The sequence below is a fragment of the Thalassophryne amazonica genome, chromosome 16, assembly GCF_902500255.1.
Source record: "Thalassophryne amazonica chromosome 16, fThaAma1.1, whole genome shotgun sequence".
In the NCBI taxonomy this organism is placed as follows: domain Eukaryota; kingdom Metazoa; phylum Chordata; class Actinopteri; order Batrachoidiformes; family Batrachoididae; genus Thalassophryne; species Thalassophryne amazonica.
In genome coordinates, this window is record NC_047118.1 from 73,921,173 (window position 1) to 73,934,466 (window position 13,294).

Below are 13,294 nucleotides of genomic sequence, written 5' to 3' on the forward strand. Positions count from 1 at the left end.
CTCCGTGTTTGTCTCACAGGACATGTTGGTAACATGCCCAGCTCTTACACCATTCGGAAGATTCAGACGGCTTTCGGTGGCTTTTCAGTCGTGTGACTATCCAAGAAATTGTGGATGAGCTGGACATGCTACAACATGTCCTGTGAGGCTTCATCATGGCGTTGCTTTTTGTTCTCCGCCATTAGCGGCTCCGTCCCGACGCGCAAATTCCTCCGCACGTCTTTTCATGACAAAAACTCCTGTAACAGTGGAATGTGCCAAAAAAGTGGTATGTCCACATCTTCTGCCATTTCTGTAGTAGTCAGACGACGTCCCGGATCAACACAGCGTTCAGTTTGGAAATGATCTGGTCGTTTCAGCCTGTCGATCGCTGCTCGGAGCGCAGTGCGCCCTCCGCCATTGTGCACCGTCTTTAAACCGGTTGTAACACTCCTTAATCTGTGTGATCCCCATAGAATCGTCCCTGAAAGCCGTCTGAATCTTCCGAATGGTTTCCACCTGGCTGTTTCTCACAGTTTCTGGAAAAATTTGATGCAGCAAAGCTCCAAATCGTTCAGACATTTTCCTCACAATGAAAATCCGAAATATATATATATATATATATATATATATATATATATATATATATATATATATATATATATATATCGGATTTTCATTGTATATATATATATATATATATATATATATATATATATATATGCAAACATTTGGGCACACCTGATAATTCTGATGATTTTCCTTTATAAATCACTGGTTGTCTGGATCAGAAATTTCAGTTAAATATATATCATGTAGCAGAGGGACACATTCATATTTGAGAAGTGAAATGAAGTTTCTAGTATTTACAGAAAGTGTGAAATAATTATTTAAAAAAATAGGCAGGTGCATAAATTTGGGACCCTTGTCATTTTATTGATTTGAATACACTTAGCAGTAATTAATGAAACACAAAATTGGTTTGGTAAGCTCAGTGACCCCTGATCTCCTTACACAGGTGAATCCAATCATGAGAAAGAGTATTTAAAGGGGCCATTTGCAAATGTTTCTCCTCTTTGCATCTCTTCTAATGAGTGGCAACATGGGAGCCTCTAAACAACTCTCAAATGACCTGAAAACAAAGATTGTTCAACATCATGGTTTAGGGGAAGGATACAAAAAGCTATCTCAGAGATTTCAGTTGTCAGTTTCCACTATGAGGAACATAGTGAGGAAATGGAAGACCACAGGCACAGGACTAATTAAGGCCTGAAGTGGCAGGCCAAGAAAAATCTCAGATTAGCTGAAGCAAAGGATGGTGAGAACAGTCATAGTCAAACCACAGACCTGCTCCAAAGACCTACAACATGATCTTGCTGCAGATAGTGTCTCTGTGCATCGTTCAACTTTACAGCACACTTTGCACAAAGAGATGCTGTATGATGCTGTAATGCAGAGGAAGCCTTTTCTGCGTACACGCCACAAACAGAGTCACTTGAGGTATGCTAAAGCACATATGGACAAGCCAGCTTCATTTTGGAATAAGGTGCTGTGGACTGATGAAACTAAAATTGAGTTATTTGGACATAACAAGGGGCGGTATGTGTGGCTGAAAAAGAACACAGCATTTCAAGAAAAAAACTTGCTACCTACCATAAAATGTGGAGGTGATTCCATCATGTTGTGGGGCTGTGTGGCCAGTGCAGGTACTGGGAATCTTGTTAAAGTTGAGGGTCACATGGATTCCAGTCAATATCAGCAGATTCTTGAGAACAATGTTCATGAATCATTCACAAAGTTGAAGTTGGCCGGGGCTGAATCTTTCAACAAGACAGCGAGCCTAAACACTGCTCAAAATCTACTAAAGCATTCATGCATGTACAATGTTCTGGAATGGCCATCTCAGTCCCCAGACCTGAATATTATTGAAAATATGTGGTGTGATTTTAAGCGGGCTGTCCATGCTCGGAAACCAACAAACCTGAGATGTTTTGTAAAGAGGAGTGGTCCAAAATACCTTCATCCAGAATCCAGATTCTCGTTGGAAGCTATAGGAAGCATTTAGAGGCTGTTATTTCTGCAAAAGGAGGATCTACTAAATACTGATGTAGTTTTTCTGTTGGGGTGCCCAAATCTATGTTTAAAGAATTATTGCACACTTTCTGTAAATCCTATAAACTTCATTTCACTTCACAAATATCACTGTGTTTGTTTGCTATATGATAGGTTTAATTGAAATTGCTGATCCAAACAACCAATGAGTTATAAGGGAAAATCATGGAAATCATCAGGGGTGCCCAAAGTTTTACATACAACTGTACGTATACAAAAGGGAATATCATTGTCTGTTGTGAATACTGTAGAAATTGTGATGAATGAAGGAGCCAAAATGTCCCCATTTTATTAATGCAATGGTGTGTCACTTTATTTCTCTCATTACAATAAAACTCACCTAAACTGTCATTGTATGAACCGGATATTTGTAGTCACCAGATAAAGACAAAAGTCCCAATGCTTTTCTATGGTTTTCCATGTAATAAACACCGTATATAATGGATAATGGATTTTTGCTGACATCGGACAAAATGTCCCGTCCGACCGCAATGTATTCCCATTAAAACCCCCCTGCATATACCAGACAGATCAGTCTGAATGTGCACAGTAATAGAGGTATGAAATGAAGTTCAGCACTGACACTCACTGATTGTTTGATTAAAAGCCCGGTGGTTTATTTTTTCCAAACCGTGCTCAAACTCGGACCTCCAGCCTGACATGTACCTGTTAAATCAGACACCCCAAAAGGCTGTGATTTGACACTTTTCTGGTTTCACTCTTTCCTCTCATATTTGTTACATTTTTGCAGTGCGTACACACGCACAAAGCTCATACAGTGAGGAAAATAAGTATTTGAACACCCTGCGATTTTGCAAGTTCTCCCACTTAGAAATCATGGAGAGGTCTGAATTTTTCATCTCAGGTGCATGTCCACTGTGAGAGACATAATCTAAAAAAAAAAAAAAAAAATCCGGAAATCACAATGTATGATTTTTTAATAATTTATTTGTATGTTACTGCTGCAAATAAGTATTTGAACACCTACCAACCAGCAAGAATTCTGGCTCTCACAGTCCTGTTAATTTTTTTTTAAGAAGCCCTCTTATTCTGCACTCTTTACCTGTATTAATTACACCTGTTTGAACTTGTTACCTGTATAAAAGACACCTGTTCACACACTCAATCAATCACACTCCAACCTGTCCACCATAGCCAAGACCAAAGAGCTGTCTAAGGACACCAGGGACAAAACTGTAGACCTGCACAAGGCTGGGATGGACTACAGGACAACAGGCAAGCAGCTTGGTAGAAGACAACTGTTACGATTATTTACTAGAAAGTGTAAGAAACCCAAGATGACTGTCAATCTCCCTCGATCTGGGATTCCATGCAAGATCTCACTTTGTGGGGTAAGGATGATTCTGAGAAAGCTCAGCACTACACAGGAGGACCTGGTCAATGACCTGAAGAGAGCTGGGACCACAGTCACAAAGATTACATTAGTAACACATGATGCTGTCATGGTTTAAAATCCTGCAGGGCAGCAAGGTCCCCCTGCTCAAGCCAGCATATGTCCAGGCCCGTTTGAAGTTCAACAATGACAATCTGGATGATCCAGAGGAGGCATGGGAGTAGGTCATGTGATCAGATGAGACCAGAATAGAGCTTTTTGGAATCAACTCCACTTACCATGTTTAGAGGATGAGAACAACCCCAAGAAAACCATCCCAACCGTGAAGCATGAGGGTGGAAACATCATACTCTGGGGGTGCTCTTCTGCAAAGGGGACAGGACGACTGCACCGTATTGAAGGGAGGATGGATGGGGTCATGTATTGTGAGATTTTGGCAAACAACCTCCTTTCCTCAGTAAGAGCATTGAAGATGGGTCATGGCTGGGTCTTCCAGCATGACAATGACCCCAAACACATAGCCAGAGCAACTAAGGAGGGGCTCCGTAAGAAGCATTTCAAGGCCTGGCCAGTCTCCAGACCTGAACTCAATAGAAAATCTTTGGAGGGAGCTGAAACTCCAAACCTGAAAGATTTGGAGAAGATCTGTATGGAGGAGTGGACCAAAATCCCTGCTGCAGTGTGTGAAAACCTGGTGAAAAACAACAGGAAACATTTGACCTCTGTAATTGCAAACAGAGGCTACTGTGCCAAATATTAACATTGATTTTCACAGATGTTCAAATACTTATTTGCAGCAGTAACATACAAATAAATTATTACAAAATCATTCATTGTGATTTCCGGATTTTTTTTATATTATGTCTTTCACAGTGGACATGCACCTAAGATGAAAATTTCAGACCCCTCCATGATTTGTAAGTGGGACAACTTGCAAAATCGCAGGGTGTTCAAATACTTATTTTCCTCACTGTAAATATGAACAATTTTACAACATGAGTCGAAAAAACAGGAAATTGCACACCTTACCTTTGATTTGGAAGTTGATGACTGTAGCAGGAAAAGCTTGTTGAGGGTCAAATCAATCCAGAATAAAGCATAATTCAGTGACAAACAACTTTAAAACTGTCATGCACGTCAATGTCACATCATTGCATGGCCACAGAGCTAAGAGAGCTGCAGAAGCATAAATCAGGATTTAGGATTTTAGGATTTAGGACTAGAAGGAGAGAGCATATTTCACCGATATTGGCCTCTCTTCATTGGCTTCCTGTTAATTCTAGAATAGAATTTAAAATTCTTCTTCTTACTTATAAGGTTTTGAATAATCAGGTCCCATCTTATCTTAGGGACCTCTTAGTACCATATCACCCCAATAGAGCGCTTTGCTCTCAGTCTGCAGGCTTACTTGTAGTTTCTAGGGTTTTTAAGAGTAGAATGGGGAGCAGAGCCTTCAGCTTTCAGGCTCCTCTCCTCTGGAACCAGCTCCCAACTCGGATCAGGGAGACAGACACCCTCTCTACTTTTAAGATTAGGCTTAAAACTTTCCTTTTTGCTAAAGCTTATAGTTAGGGCTGGATCAGGTGACCCTGAACCATCCCTTAGTTATGCTGCTATAGACGTAGACTGCTGGGGGGTTCCCATGAACCCAGCGCTAAAATAACCAGAAAGCGGTTCCAATAACAAAAACAATTTATTTTTTCACCCTCTGGTGCATAATAAAGTGTAGAAACTAAAACAGCATCATTCTGGTGGAGTGAAGGCTGGCACGCTCTCCAGCGGCCAAAAGGATCGAAGCCCGGTGCTTCTGGACTCACTTTACCGCCAAACACCCCCCAGGTGGACACGACAAACCGACTCTCTGCGAAGGATAGAAGAGGTGAGGTAAGTCAGCAGTTACAACCAATATCCTTCAAAAGACACACACCATCAGCAACACATTCAGGTCTGTATTTTAAGCTTTATGTAAATGAGCAGCTTCTCACAACAGGTGGAGGATCACCGGTCCGCACGCCACGGCAGTGAGAAGCGAGCTGCACAATTCTCATCACAATTCAAATATACTGCGTAACAAAATACCAAGTTACTATCAACAATTAGTCAAATAATTAATCACCTCTGATGTGTGCTGACAGCATGTGTCCCTCACCCTTCCTGCTTCACAGGCACGATGTGTCAAACCCAGGCGCGGTCCTCAGCGTCTCACAAACGAACATCACAAGGTCGAGTTCCCGGCAATTCTGCTTGAATCACACATGGCTTAAATGCAGAACGCCATCTAATTATCTGCTTCAGCTGAAAGTCTTTAAGGTTGCATGTGAGCACCATCCACAGGTGCTGCACATACTGTTGATGAGGGTGAAGGACTCTTCTGCCAGCACCTTCTCCACAGACAAATCAGTTTTCATACCACCTGGAGAGCAAAGAAAAGAAAAGAACACCTAAATGTCCAGCCACACCCCCCCCCAACACACAACATTATGTCCACAACATGCCTTGTATGTTGAATGTCCACTACAATACACTAGTTTTTGATATTCCCAAATTTCTGCATGCAAAGCAGTATGGAATATTCCAGCCATGACCAAGAAACTTGTTTTTGCTGTTCCATGTCTTTAATTGTGGCTGCACTGCTGAATCACCTTTGCATTTTGGTATATCTAAGAAAGAAAAAAAGATAGAGGAGGGTAGCAACTAGAATTACCTAATGGACTTTTACAGTATTTCACAATCATAGCATTCATTTTACACTTAGTTTGATCATAACTGCTGATAAAATAAGACACATTTGTAAATCTTTAATATGTAACCCTGTAACATTTACACCAGAAAATAGCCATTAACTGAAAAATGTTATTTCACTGAGTGACATGTTCCTGCACTGAAATGATATGGAAGGAGAATAAAAAACACACCATGAGGTCCATCTGAAATTACAGCAGGACACTCTGTCTCTCTGACATCATGATCTCCTCCATCATCATCTGCCTCCTTATTTGATTCCTCCTCATCTTCATCCCTCACATGCACTACTTTTTCCTCTTATTTCTTCATCTGTTTTTCTTTCTGGTCTCTCCAGCATGTCTTCTCTTTTTTATACATTTCTCTCCCTGTCCTCCTATTTAGTCCTCACTTTCTTTTAAAAAGCAAATAACTGACAATATCCCCACTTTTATATTTTCTTTTCTTTTCTGTAGCCATGGTACAGACACAAATTACAGAACAATTCACAAAACTAATATACAGGAAATGCTGTTGGTGCAAAAGACAGGAGGGTCACCAGCACAAATACAGCTCCCATCTCTGGATGGAGCTGCACCTTAAACATAGAGAAAAAACAGAATCAGGCATCAGAAAGACAAGAAATACTGTATAAATTGTCAGCATTAAACAACAAGAAAAATAGGAAATACTAAGGTGATCGCCGGCCACTAGCCCTGACCTTCACTAAAAGACCCAGAATTTAGGTAAAGTTGAGGCTGCGACATGCTCTGTTTCCTAATAAAATTAATTAAAAGAGTAAAAAGTGTAAAACAAAACTATACCAGTATGCTAGCCATACGAAAGGGAAAATAAGTGTGTCTTAAGTCTGGACTTGAAAGTCTCCACAGAATCTGACTGTTTAATTGATGCAGGGAATCATTCCACAGAACAGGGGCACGATAAAAGAAAACTCTGATATGCAGACTTCTTATTCACCCTAGGGACACAAAGTAGTCCTGCACCCTGAGAACGCAAAGCCCGGGCCGGTACGTAGGGTTTAATTAGGTCAGCAAAAAGTAGTTCCCCTCCACAGCATGTCTTTTTCCTGGTTCTCTCCCTCAGCCCCAACCAGTCCCAGCAGAAGACTGCCCCTCCCTGAGCCTGGTTCTGCTGGAGGTTTCTTCCTGTTAAAAGGGAGTTTTTCCTTCCCACTGTAGCCAAGTACTTGCTCACAGGGGGTCGTTTTGACCGTTGGGGTTTTACATAATTATTGTATGGCCTTGCCTTACAATATAAAGCGCCTTGGGGCAACTGTTTGTTGTGATTTGGCGCTATATAAAAAAATTGATTGATTGATTGATTGATAATTGGGATATATTCCTGTGAGATGAGTATATCTCATCTAAATCAATTCTAACGTTTGCCAGTAATAAAATTATAAAGACAACTGAAGTTTTAAGAGTGACCATAATAAATATTTAAGAAACTTAAAGTTCATGAGCATTGTAAACATTGACACGATGGAGTTTGATGTGGAAGCGTTCAGAAAGATACGACTGGAATGTTTTAATTACCATTTACAGTTGGCAATGAAAGACTTGGGTGTTAACTTCGTGTTAAAGTCAGAACAAGAAGCTGCACTGAAAGAGATCTATCTGGCAAGAGACACATTCTGTGTGTTGTCGCACCAATGAGACTGGCACGCTGAGCAGTTTCGAGAAAGTAGTCCGGCAAGCTCAATCTGTGGGCGCGAGCTATCCCACAATGCCAAAATAGCAGAGATGTCGGTCCAGTGAGAGCGGCACTCTGAGTAGGGTGTCTCACGAGCGCCACTAGCTTAGCTTATGACAAGCTAAAAGTGGACGCTCTCATTTTGGCCAGTTTCTGGGTATTCTGTGTTAGTACACGCCCGCGGCCAACGTGTAGACGTGCTCTGATTGGCTGATTTCTGGTCTGATATTTCCCCATATTAGACTGTTACCATGACAGTCAGTCCAGATCGCGTATCAGATTTGCGACTTTGTTTACAATTTTCACGGTGTGAAATAAAACAAAAAGCGAACAAAGAAAATGGAGGAATTAACAGCAAATGAGCTCGAAGTGGACGTGCAAAATGAAATGAAGACCAAGAAGATGAAAACATAGCTCTGAACGGTCAAGAACAGATTGAAAACTTCGTTACAAAGAAGAAAGCTATAAAACCATGATTAGAAAAACCAAGTCGGACATGAACATACTCCATAAATATCTCAACAGCATCAGAAAAACGACCGTACCATCTGTTAGCAAGTTGTTCGTGGAGGTGAAGAAAGCATTCGGGTCTGGCAATGAGCCCAACACCGTCAGCGATACTGTAAGTTTGTGTATTTACTAGAGGTGGGTGATACCGGGAATTTTGGTATTGATCCGATACCAAGTAAATACAGGCCTAGTATCGCCGATATTGATACTGATACTTTTTCATATTTAAGCTTCGTAGATCCAAAGGATCCAAAAGACCAAGGATAGAATTTCGCCAAACATTGTACGTGACAACAAAATACTTTATTATCACAATCAACATTTTTGTTTAATACAGGGGTGGCTAAGTTTGGTCCTCGAGAGCTACCTTCCTGACACTCTTAGTTGTCTCCCTGCTCCAACACACCTGAATCCAATGAAAGACTTGTTAGCAGACTTTTAATGAGCCTTTCATTGGATTCAGGTGTGTTGGAGCAGGGAGACAACTAAGAGTGTCAGGAAGGTGGCTCTTGAGGACCAAACATGGCCACCCCTGGTTTAATAAATATCACTCAACACAACTGAGTGGGCGGGCCAGGCTGAGCCTACCTGCATGGCTGTTGGCTGGCACCGCTGAGCCACGTGACAGCGCAGCAACAAAAGATCAGAGGGGGGAGGGTGCGCTGCTCCGTGTTGTGTGACAGTGCAGCGCTGCTCTTACAGACAGAGAGTAGACTTTGATGAATCTGCGTGCGCAGCAGTCAATGCGTGCGGGAGAGAAAAAAAAGTTTGAGTATCGATCTTTTTACACGAGGATCGTTCAATATCAATACCAACGTTGGTATCGACATTATGATCGATCCGCCCACCTCTAGTATTTACATATATATATAATCGCCATATAAATAGATTATTAACCTCACTTGGTCAGTTAATAATCCTTTATTATAGAGCTGATAATACAGCAAAAGGATGCAACTTGACTTATATACAGGTTTTTCCACTGCGACTTGTACTCCGGGAAATACATCAATTACATTTGTTGGACCTTTATCAAAGTTTTTCTTTTTATTTCTTTATTTAATGTGTGAGAAAGGAATTCTTTGAGCTTTGCCTTGTGATGTCATAAACATCTCTAATGTCCATCCACACATTTTGGTTGTTCATGGTGGATCCAGCAGAGATCTGCATTCATCCATCAATCACAGCGCTGCAGCCAATCAGAGCCAAGCAGCTCAACACTTAATCAGTGAATAGAAAATGTCTATGCTGCTCACTGATTGGCCAAATTCGTAACACATTATTAGGACTTGGTTACAGGCCCAAAACCCTGAACCCAAGTCCAAAACTCACACGTGCTCGCCTGTCTGTGGTACGTACATAGTTATTTAGCACCACCTGCTGGACAAAACCTTTTTGCATAATTTGTCACAGTGAGTGTGATCAGGAAGATCTGATCACGCTCGTATTTTTTTTTTTTTATTTATTTATTTTTTATTTCAGGTTATTTATTTACAGTATTTTAAAAATTCTATAAATGCTTTTCATTTCTAAAATCTGCCACAGGGCGGAGCTATTACGCCATGTCATTACATCATCAAAGTACTGAAAGTACTAAAGGGGGAAAAAACGGTTTCAGGTTTGTGTTCTTTTCTAAAAAACAAACAAAACAAAACAAACGAATGAAATATGTTTCTGTCATGTTAGAGGATTAAATGGCATGCGCCTGACAGTCTCTGACCTTTTATCTTCATTTGCCTTTTATGTATTTTATTCTGAGTGTGAAATATATTTTTTCCACATGTGACTATACTGAACATTGATAATCAATAAAGCACAACACAGTTTCATGTCAGCAAAGTCTTATTGTTGCATTGATAAAAAAAAAGTAACATAAAATGATCAAATGCTTTGCCAAAAATCAAAGGATTGTTTGCTAAACATCTGCTAATGGTAGTCTGAAGTAAAATTAACTTCAAAGAATGTTGATTCAGAAATGTCATTATTGAAGGACTTTGATCAGGATCAGGAAAAAAAAATAACAAGCGTGTTTGGCCTCAGGGTCCAGAGAGGATGCCGAGGATCCTCCTCCTCTCTCATTTGCTCATCCTTCCCTCACTCCTCCATCACTTCTCAGATAATGGTTTGGTGCGTGAGGATGGATGAAGGTGCTCAAACAGTTAGCTGACCTGTTTCATGATGACGAGACACGAACGAACACTTTCTGTTCCCTCCATCACTGCTCTTTCGGCTGTACGTCTCATTGGTTCATTTTTTGTCCTCCAGTGATCTAAAAAAAAAAAAAAAAAACCAGCATCCTCATAAGTTACATAAGCAGACACTCAGGTCCATAAGTATTTGGCTGTTGGTTTATGATTACACATTTTTATTCGAACTGTCAGTTTTAATTTGGGGGTAGTTGTACTGTTACAGTGCTGTCAACATTTAAAAATGAGGTCAAGAAAGATATTTTTATTTTAGTTTTTATAAAACAAGTATTTTTGTTTATTGAAGTCAAGAAAGGGTGACCATAAAGTGAGGATTGGCAAAACGGGTTATCATTTTCATGTTGAGGTAGCGGGGGATGGGGGGTGGGGAGTGTTGTCAGCAGCTGCTGAAAGTAACTAATAAAGTAACTAGTAATCTAAATTAGTTCATTTTAAAACTGAGTAATCAATAACTAAGTTACTTTTTCAAGGAGTAATCAGTAATGGGATTACTTTTTCAAAGTAACTGTGGCAACACTGTCCAGGGGGCATCTCTATCAGATCCCTGAACCACCTCAGCTGGCTCCTTTCAGTGCGTAGGAGGAGCGGCTCTACTCCGAGTTCCCACGGATAACCGAACTTCTCACCTTATCTCTAAGGAAGACACAGCCACCCTCCTGAGGAAACCAATTTTGGCTGCTTGTACCCGCGATCTAGTTCTTTCAGTCATGACCAAACTCTCATGACCCAACTCTCATGACCATAGGTGAGGGTAGGAACGAAGCTTTACCGGTAGATCGAGAGCTTTGCCTTTTGGCTCAGCTCCCTTTTCATCAAAACAGTGTGAAAGAAAGAATGCAATATCATCCCTGCTGTGCCGATTCTCCGGCCAGTCTCATGCTCCACTGTACCCTCACTCATGAACAAGACCCTGAGGTACTTGAACTAATTTACTTGGGGCAAGACCTTATTCCTTACCCAGAGTAGGCAATCCATCAGTTTCCTGCTGAGAACCATGACCTCAGATTTAGAGGTCATCCCAGCCGCTCACACTTGACTACAAACCGACCCAGTGAGTGTTGGAGGTCACAGGCCGATGAAGCCAACAGGACCACAACATCTGCAAAAAGCAGTGATGAGGCCCTGAGCCCACCAAACCGAAGACCCCCCTCCCTCGACTACGCCTCGATATCTTGTCCATGAATATCACAAACAGGATTGGTGTCAAAGTGCAGTCCTGGTGGAGGCCAACCCCCACTAAAATGAGTCCAACTTACTCCTGAGAACCCAAACACAGCTCTCACTTTGTGAGTAGAGAGATTGGATGGCCCTGAGAAGGAACCCCCTCATGCCATATTCCCGCAGCACCTCCCACAGTATCTCCCAGGCACCCTTCAGGATCCTTGTGAGAGTGAAGAGCTGGTCAGTTGTTCCACAGCCAGGATGGAACCCGCATTGTTCCTCTTCAATCAGAGGTTCGACTATCTGTGAACCCTCCTTTCCAGCACCCTGGAGTAGACTTTACCAGAGAGGCTGAGTAATGTGATGCCCCTGTAATTGGCACACACTCTCTGGTCCCCTTTTTAAATATGGGGACCACTACCCCAGTTTGCCACTCCTTTGGCACTGTCCCAGACCTCCATGCAATATTGAAGAGACATCTTGTCCAACGCAGTCTCACCACACCCAGAGCCTTCTGTATTTTTGGATGGATCTCATCAACCCCATGGGGCTCTGCCACTGCAGAGTTTTTGACTTCCACCAGGGACATTGATGATGATCCCCCATTAGCTTCCAGCTCTGCCTCTACTATAGAGGGTGCTCCCTTCAGATGCAGGAGTTCCTCAAAGTGTTCCTTCCAGCACCTGATTATGTTGTTGTATGGCTGGGGGGGCCTGGCTGCCTTTTTGTTTCTGTCTTTTGTCCTGTCTTTTGTTTTTCCTTCCAGGTGGCTTGCATTTGGGACTGAGTGGCTGTGTAGCTGAGTTTATCAGGACCTCACCCTGATCACCTGAGGCTGATCACCTGCGGCTCGTCAGGACTCACAGCTGTGGTGCATCTACATGGATTGGAACATGGTGGCATTTAAGACTGGAGTACACAGTGTGTATTTGCCAGAGACTCGACCTTGTGACCAGACGGGTGAGATCGTCGTCTCGGGAGCCATCTCATCATCAGTGGATGCAGAGAACGTCCAGGTTTGATGCATGGTCTGTGAAAGAGGAGAGGGTGAGGTCTCACGCTCGTCAGCACACTTCCTGAGGTACGTTAGATTTTGTGACTAACATTTATACAGTCAGTAAATGTGGTGTCCCTCACACCTTATTATATTGAGCTGTATGTTGGTCGTTTAAATCGGCTTCCACTGCAGTGGAGTTTTGTGAACAGGGTGTTCTATGCCTGCAGGGTGGGAAGCTGATTTGCAATTGAGCCAGGAAGTGTTTGCTGTTTGTACACCTTTGAGCGTTCTCTCTGTGTGTTGAGTGTGGACTCACATAATGATTCCTTCTTTCACAGACTCGGTTTGTCGCGGCCACCTGGGGGGTGTCGGCGGGGTCCTTGGGTCCGAACCAGTTCTGGCTCCGGACCGTTAGCGCTGCTGGGAGCGCACCGCAATCCACCACGCCAGACCGCGCACTTTTATATTTTTCACAGCACTGTTATGTTCATTAAACTCTGTTATCCTTTGTACCGTGCTCTGCTTATTTTATACTGGGTC